The 7950-nt window shown below is 44.7% G+C and overlaps 1 non-coding gene across 1 annotated transcript; it reads left to right on the top strand.

The window, feature by feature from the left end:
* The first annotated feature begins 7515 nt into the window (after window positions 1-7515).
* Window positions 7516-7590, top strand: Trnat-ugu (transfer RNA threonine (anticodon UGU)). The gene has a single exon. It is a non-coding gene; the product is annotated as a tRNA-Thr (tRNA).
* Window positions 7591-7950: the final 360 nt, after the last annotated feature.

The raw sequence follows: 7950 nt of genomic DNA, 5'->3' as shown, positions 1-7950 counted from the left end.
TCAATGGAAGCACACAGATTCACCGCCACCAAAAAAATTTCGGGTAGCCGCCAGTGCTGAAAAAATGATGGTGTCCATGTTCTGGGACAGTGAGGGCGTAATCCTTACCCATTGCGTTCCATAGGGCACTACGGTAACAGGTGCATCCTACGAAAATGTTTTGAAGAACAAATTCCTTCCTGCACTGCAACAAAAACGTCCGGGAAGGGCTGCGCGTGTGCTGTTTCACCGAGACAACGCACCCGCACATCGTGCTAACGTTACGCAACAGTTTCTTCGTGATAACAACTTCGAAGTGATTTCTCGTGTTCCCTACTCACCTGACCTGGCTCCTAGTGACTTTTGGCTTTTTCCAACAATTAAAGACACTCTCCGTGGCCGTACATTCACCAGCCGTGCTGCTATTGCCTCAGCGATTTTCCAGCGGTCAAAACAGACTCCTAAAGAAGCCTTCGCCGCTGCTATGGAATCGTGGCGTCAGCGTTGTGAAAAATGTGTACGTCTGCGGGGCGATTACGTGGAGAAGTAACGCCAGTTTCATCGATTTCGGGTGAGTAGTTAATTAGAAAAAAAATCGTAGGCCTTAGAACTTGAACGCACCTCGTATTTTGAAAGTTTGGGTCTGACGGGAGGGGTGATAGGGTAATCTGTGGAGCTGCAGCGACCACTGTGTCCAGATGGCCTAGTTGTCAGAGCATCTGCCAAGTAAGTGGAAGACCGGGTTCGAACCTCGCCTAGCACAAATTTTCAACTTTCCCATAGATTTCAGTCAATGCCCAGTCTCACCCAACGTCTGTAATTGCTTTGTGAGTATTGGGAAAAGCCTGGACACGTGTTTTTTTTTTTTTTTTTTTTTTTTTTTTTTTTTTTTTTTTTTGGAAAAGGGGAAGTGAGAGAACATCACTTTGGAGAATGAGAGTGTACCTGCGGTGGTAATGCTGCCGATGACCCTGACGTTTCGGCGCTTCCTGTATTTATCCCGCGGAGCGCATTCACACGGCGCGTGGGCGGGAATTACATTAGCCGTGATAGGGCGGGATTAGGGCGGCTTTTAAATCAAGCGTGTTCCGGGCAGCGGCCGTATCGACCCCCGGCTACACGCGGCCGTATTTGCATGCTAATGGCGACGGATGGGTCCCCGCGGCATACACCGCCGCGCCGCACCGCACTACGCTACACTGCACTGCCGTATTGACCTCCGACAGCCGACAGACAGCACGCGTGTCCAAGTGTAGCATCCGCTCCTGCGTTGTCAAATTTTCGAAACGTGCTGTAAATCTCTGCGTCTCAAACACTCGTCACTCCAGTGTGGAATATACAGGGTGATTCACGAAGATATGCAAATATTTTAATATGTTATTCCACAAAGAAAAAAAAGGTCGTATTGACATACGTTGTGGGTTGGCAGGAGAGCCAACACCGTTTTATTAGAGGAAGCTGAAAGGCACGCGTTTTAGCTCACGCAGGCTGGCGTGAGGTCTGGAACAGGTCAAGGAAATTAGAATTTAGAAAGACGGACGTAGCTGGTGGAATACTTTAATCCATTAATGGTGAGCGTAGCTCTTGACTGTACATGACTCAGTATCGATAGTAACTGGTAATGGCGCCTTGCTAGGTCGTAGAAAATGACGTAGCTGAAGGCTATGCTAACTATCGTCTCGGCAAGTGAGACCATATTTTGTCAGTGAACCATCGCTAGCAAAGTCGGTTGAACAACTGTGGCGAGTGCTAGGAAGTCTCTCTAGACCGGCCGTGTGGCGGCGCTCGGTCTGCAATCACTGACAGTGGCGACATGCGTATCGCGTTCGTGCCGTTGCTAGGTTGGCATCGTGCTATAGGGATAGTGGCGTCTCCTTTTCTTCTTGTGTGGACTGGCGCCACGATGTTTCTAGCGTTGTCTGTCTGTGCGTGGCAGCAGCAGCGGTTATTGATATCTAGGACAGTGGTACTATCTTTGGAGGGACGTCAAGTGTTTTGCGGGTCGGAGTGTGTAGGGTAGTTGGGTTGGGACGGAGCAGGGGTGAGATCTAACAGTGCAAGGACGTGACGGGACCACTGACAGCACTGGCAGATCTAGGGGCTGTAGTTGCGAGGGCGACAACGTCGCTCTCCACTGGACCCAGGACGTTTGAATTGAGTGAACATTAACCTGTTCTGTTGGCAGAAGAGCCAACACCGTGTTACGAGTAAAGGCCGAAATGCACGCGTTTTAGCTCACGCAGGATGGCGTGAAGAGGGAAGAACTATACTGACGAGAGGTCTGGAACATGACAAGGAATGAGAATTCAGGAAGCGGACATAATTAGATTGATACTTAACTTTAATCCATTCATGATGAACGTCGCTCTTGACGGTACATGAGTCACAATATTATCTGTTCAGGATACATAGTAACTGAATATGGCGCCTTGCTAGGTCGTAGCAAATGACGTAGCTGAAGGCTATGCTAAACTGTCAACTCGGCAAATGAGAGCGTATTTTGTCAGTGTAGCATCGCTAGCAAAGTCGGCTGTACAACTGGGGCGAGTGCTAGGACGTCTCTCTAGACTAGACCTGCCGTGTGGCGGCGCTCGGTCTGCAATCACTGACAGTGGCGACACGCGGGTCCGACGTATACTAACGGACCGCGGCCGATTTAAAGGCTACCACCTAGCAAGTGTGGTGTCTGGCGGTGACACCACAACGTACGTCCGCAAACGTTTAGTTACGGCTAGTAAAAGATTTTGCCTGAAATTTAGCAACTTCGCTGGAAGCCATCGCAAAACCGTACGAGGTTAAAGTGCTGCACGATTTCCTTTTATTTTGTTGTTATTCATTTGGTGAATCTAGTAAAACGTGTTCCAGACGTGTGTCTGCAGTAGTTTCCCAGAACATCCAGAGAAGCAAAGATTATTATACAAGTAAATTTGTATACTTTCGATTAAGAACGTAGAAACGTTTGCCATTTTTTTAATTAACTTTTATACCTGGAATTCACAGTCATGTAGAACTTCATAAACGACTGTAACACTTTCATTACTTCACGATTGCAATTTCGGCCTTAGGCCATTATCAAAGGCAGATTTTTGTGGCTTTGAGTTGACATCGCTTAAAGCCACAAAAATCTGCACTTGATAATGGCCTAAGGCCGAAATTGCAATCGTGAAGTAATGAAAGTGTTACAGTCACTGGCGTAAATATGATGTCTTTTTTAAAGTTTATGTGATTCTTGGCAGCCGTTAGTGAGTTGGCTCTGAGCACTATGGGACTTAACTTGTGAGGTCATCAGTCCCCTAGAACGTAGAACTACTTAAAACTAACTAAGGACGATACTTCCTGGCAGATTAAAAGCTTCTGTAAAGTTTGGAAGGTAGGAGACGAGATACTGGCAGAAGTAAAGCTGTGAGACCGGGCGTGAGTCGTGCTTCGGTAGCTCAGATGGTAGAGCACTTGCCCGCGAAAGGCAAAGGTCCCGAGTTCGAGTCTCGGTCGGGCACACAGTTTTAATCTGCCAGGAAGTTTCAAATGCTAAACAGTCTAATTCTATGCTCTTACGTCTTGGTCCCAGTCTGTGCGCTGGTGCACCTGCTTTTCTCCATTCTCTAACAACTTTTTCAAGAGCACAATTGAAGAGCACTGGGGACAGTACACCCCTTGTCGTACTCCTCTGTCTATTTCAAATTCTGTGCTCAATTCTCACGTAAATTTTACTTTGGATTTGGTCTCCATGAGTGTTTCTTTCATGATGTTTGTTGTCTTTTGATCTAGTCCAAATTCTGCTAAAACTTCAAAAAGGGGTTCTCGGTCTATACTGTCATATGCGTTTTTAAAGTCGACAAACGTGATGACATAACTTTTGTTTGAAGTACTATGAAAATATTTCATTGAGTTTCTCAAGTTAAGGATTTGTTCTACACATGATCGACCTTTTCTGAATCCACCTTGGTATTCGCCTAATTTTCAATCCAGCTGAGGTTCTGCGCTGTTTAGTAGGGCTTTAGACAGAATTTTGTATGTTATTGACAATAAAGAGATTCCACGGTAGTTGGGGTCTGTTTTACTTCCTTTTTTGTACAGAGGATGTATGATTGCTGTCTTGGTGGCTTTGAGACAGGGTTTTGTTGTGTGTGATGGAACTCAAATTTTTCTGCAGTAATTCAGTAATTTAGAAGAGTATTTTGCAAGAATTTCACAGTTTTTGGTGTTGGTATGCGCAATTTCCCCATGTTCATTTTTGAACTGGAGTGATGGAGGAGAGTACTTTGTTAATTTTTGTTTGAATACTCTGTAGAAATTTCGGGAATTGTTTTTCTTGAAATGATTTTCGATGTCTTGCAATTTTTTGTCTTCGTGTTGTTTCCGGACTGTTCGTATTACGTTTGTGACTGTTTTCCTGGTATCTTTGAGATCTTCCAGGGTCTTTTGATTTTTGTTGCACAACCAATTTTGCCACGCCTGTTGTCTGAGGTTTACCAGTTGGTTACACTCATCTGTCCACCATGGGTGTTTACGTGTTCTTGTTTGCGGTGCTACAGTTTCAGCTGCTTTTAAGTCCTGCTTGCAGTTGTTGCTAATTTTGTGGTTTTAAATTTTGTGTTTCTTTTGTAAATTGTTCATTACCATTTATCTTTTGTACATCATATTTACGGTGTAGAGATTTCTTAGAGAATTTTTACTTTTTTCTGGAATGACATCTAGGGAGAATTTTGTTGGGTAATGGTCGGAATCTAGGTCTAGTCCATTAAGGACTACGTTTCATGATTTCTACTGTATTTACGCGGGAGATCATTACATGATCCAACTGATATTCACCTAGTAATGGATTAGGTGAGATCCAAGTTTTCGTTTTCGAGGCTCTTTTCTTGAAAAATGTTGATTTGAAAAATAGGTCGTGGTTTTTGCAGATTTCAATGAGTCGCATGCCATTCCGGTTGGTCTGTGTATGTCCTGACCATTTACCTACCCAATATTGATATTGCTTTTCTTTACCGATTTGTGCATTGAAATCGCCCATAAGGATTTTGACATGGTTATTTGTGATTTTTTGTAGAATATTATCTAATTGGTTCCAGAATTCTTCTACTTTGTTTTTGTTAGTGATGTTAGTTGGTGCATGTCTGTTGATTAGGGTGTATATTTTATTAGCTGATTTTATTGTCATCGTGGAGAGCCGACCCGATCAAGTATTGATGTATCTACTATAAATCCAGTTCCAAATTGTGGACAATTTGCCATGGCTCGTTTTCCAGGTTTTCCTTAGTGTATCCTGTATTCTTCTGAATCAAAAGGCTTTTCATCTGTATATCGTGATTCCTAAAATGCAATAATTTTGATTTTACGTTCTCTGGATTTGTCGAGGATATTTTTTAGTTTTCCCATTTTTAAGAGAGAATTTACATTAAATGTCATTAGCCAAATTCTAGATTTTGGTTTGATTTTGTTGTTACGGGGTTTTGAGGTACTCCGCTTTACCTCCATGCACACTTCTGTGGTCTGAAATGATAATTAAATGGACACCCTAGCTGCAAACAGGCGTTGATGTACTTCATTGAGGACATGTTGAAAATGTGTACCCCGACCGGGACTCGAACCCGGGATCTCCTGCTTACATGGCAGACGCTCTATCCATCAGAGCCACCGCGGGCACAGAGGATAATGCGTCTGCAGGGACTTATCCCTTGCACGCTCCCCGTGAGATCCACATTCCCAACATGTCCACAACACTACATTCGTAGTGCGCCTAATAGATGTTTGCCCATCATACTCATTACTCGTGGCAGATTAATCTACCAAGCAGGAGATCCCGGGCTCGAGTCCCGGTCGGGGCACACATTTTCAACATGTCCCCAATGAAGTACATGGCTATTACAAATGATTGAAGCGATTTCATAAATTCACTGTAGCTCCAATCATTGACAAATGGTCACGACACACTACATGTACGTAGAAAAACTCATAAAGTTTTGTTCCGCTGAAGCCGCACTTCAGTTTTCTGCCGCCAGAGCGCTCGAGAGCACAGTGAGACAAAATGGCGACAGGAGCCGAGAAAGCGTATGTCGTGCTTGAAATGCACTCACATCAGTCAGTCATAACAGTGCAACGACACTTCAGGACAAAGTTCAACAATGATCCACCAACTGCTAACTCCATTCGGCGATGGTATGCGCAGTTTAAAGCTTCTGGATGCCTCTGTAAGGGGAAATCAACGGGTCGGCCTGCAGTGAGCGAAGAAACGGTTGAACGCGTGCGGGCAAGTTTCACGCGTAGCCCGCGGAAGTCGACGAATAAAGCAAGCAGGGAGCTAAACGTACCACAGCCGACGGTTTGGAAAATCTTACGGAAAAGGCTAAAGCAGAAGCCTTACCGTTTACAATTGCTACAAGCCCTGACACCCGATGACAAAGTCAAACGCTTTGAATTTTCGGCGCGGTTGCAACAGCTCGTGGAAGAGGATGCGTTCAGTGCGAAACTTGTTTTCAGTGATGAAGCAACATTTTTTCTTAATGGTGAAGTGAACAGAGACAATGTGCGAATCTGGGCGGTAGAGAATCCTCACGCATTCGTGCAGCAAATTCGCAATTCACCAAACGTTAACGTGTTTTGTGCAATCTCACGGCTTAAAGTTTACGGCCCCTTTTTCTTCTGCGAAAAAAACGTTACAGGACACGTGTATCTGGACACGCTGGAAAATTGGCTCATGCCACAACTGGAGACCGACAGCGCCGACTTCATCTTTCAACAGGATGGTGCTCCACCGCACTTCCACCACGATGTTCGGCATTTCTCAAACAGGAGATTGGAAAACCGATGGATCGGTCGTGGTGGAGATCATGATCAGCAATTCGTGTCATGGCCTCCACGCTCTCCCGACTTAACCCCATGCGATTTCTTTCTGTGGGGTTATGTGAAAGATTCAGTGTTTAAACCTCCTCTACCAAGAAACGTGCCAGAACTGCGAGCTCGCATCAACGATGCTTTCGAACTCATTGATGGGGACATGCTGCACCGAGTGTGGGAGGAACTCGATTATCGGCTTGATGTCTGCCGAATCACTAAAGGGGCACATATCGAAAATTTGTAAATGCCTAAAAAAACTTTTTGAGTTTTTGTATGTGTGTGCAAAGCATTGTGAAAATATCTCAAATAATAAAGTTATTGTAGAGCTGTGAAATCGCTTCAATCATTAGTAATAACCCTGTATATCAACGCCTGTTTGCAGCTAGGGTGTCCACTTAATTATCATTTCATTTCTAGCAAAGCTGCATGGTCATCCACGCTAACTGTTCGTTCGGGAACAGATACTACGGTCATATATAGTTAAAATATGGCTTCCCGGCCATTGACCTTCTTGTGCGAACGCACACGCTATGCCCGAACTCGTACGGGACTTGGTAGATTAATCTGCCACGAGTAATGAGTATGATGGGCAAACATCTAATAGGCGCACTACGAATGTACTGTTGTGGACATGTTGGGAATGTGGATCTCACGGGGAGCGTGCATGGGATAAGTCCCTGCAGACGCACTATGCTCTGTGCCCGCGGTGGCTCAGATGGATAGAGCGTCTGCCATGTAAGCAGGAGATCCCGGGTTCGAGTCCCGGTCGGGGCACACATTTTCAACATGTCCCCAATGAAGTGTATCAACGCCTGCTTGCAGCTAGGGTGTCCATTTAATTATCATTTCATTTCTAGCAAAGCTGCATGGTGATCCACGGTAACTGTTCTTTCGGGAACAGATACTACCGTCATATATAATTACACTTTCATTTGGATTTTGTGTTCCCCAGTGTTTTTTTAAGTGCTCTGTGTGTTTTTATATTGTGACCATTTAACTTGTTTGTGGGAGACTTCAGTGTATTTTAAGTGCCCCACAAATCACTGACTGTGTTATCTTAACTGTATCTCTACTTTTTAACTCTACCCCAATGAACGTCCCCGTGTTAGTGTATGTTTTAGCTTCCATTGTCTC

This window comes from Schistocerca nitens, chromosome 11 (genome assembly GCF_023898315.1).
Source record: "Schistocerca nitens isolate TAMUIC-IGC-003100 chromosome 11, iqSchNite1.1, whole genome shotgun sequence".
NCBI classification, from domain to species: domain Eukaryota; kingdom Metazoa; phylum Arthropoda; class Insecta; order Orthoptera; family Acrididae; genus Schistocerca; species Schistocerca nitens.
This window is presented reverse-complemented; position numbering and strand designations above follow the sequence as displayed.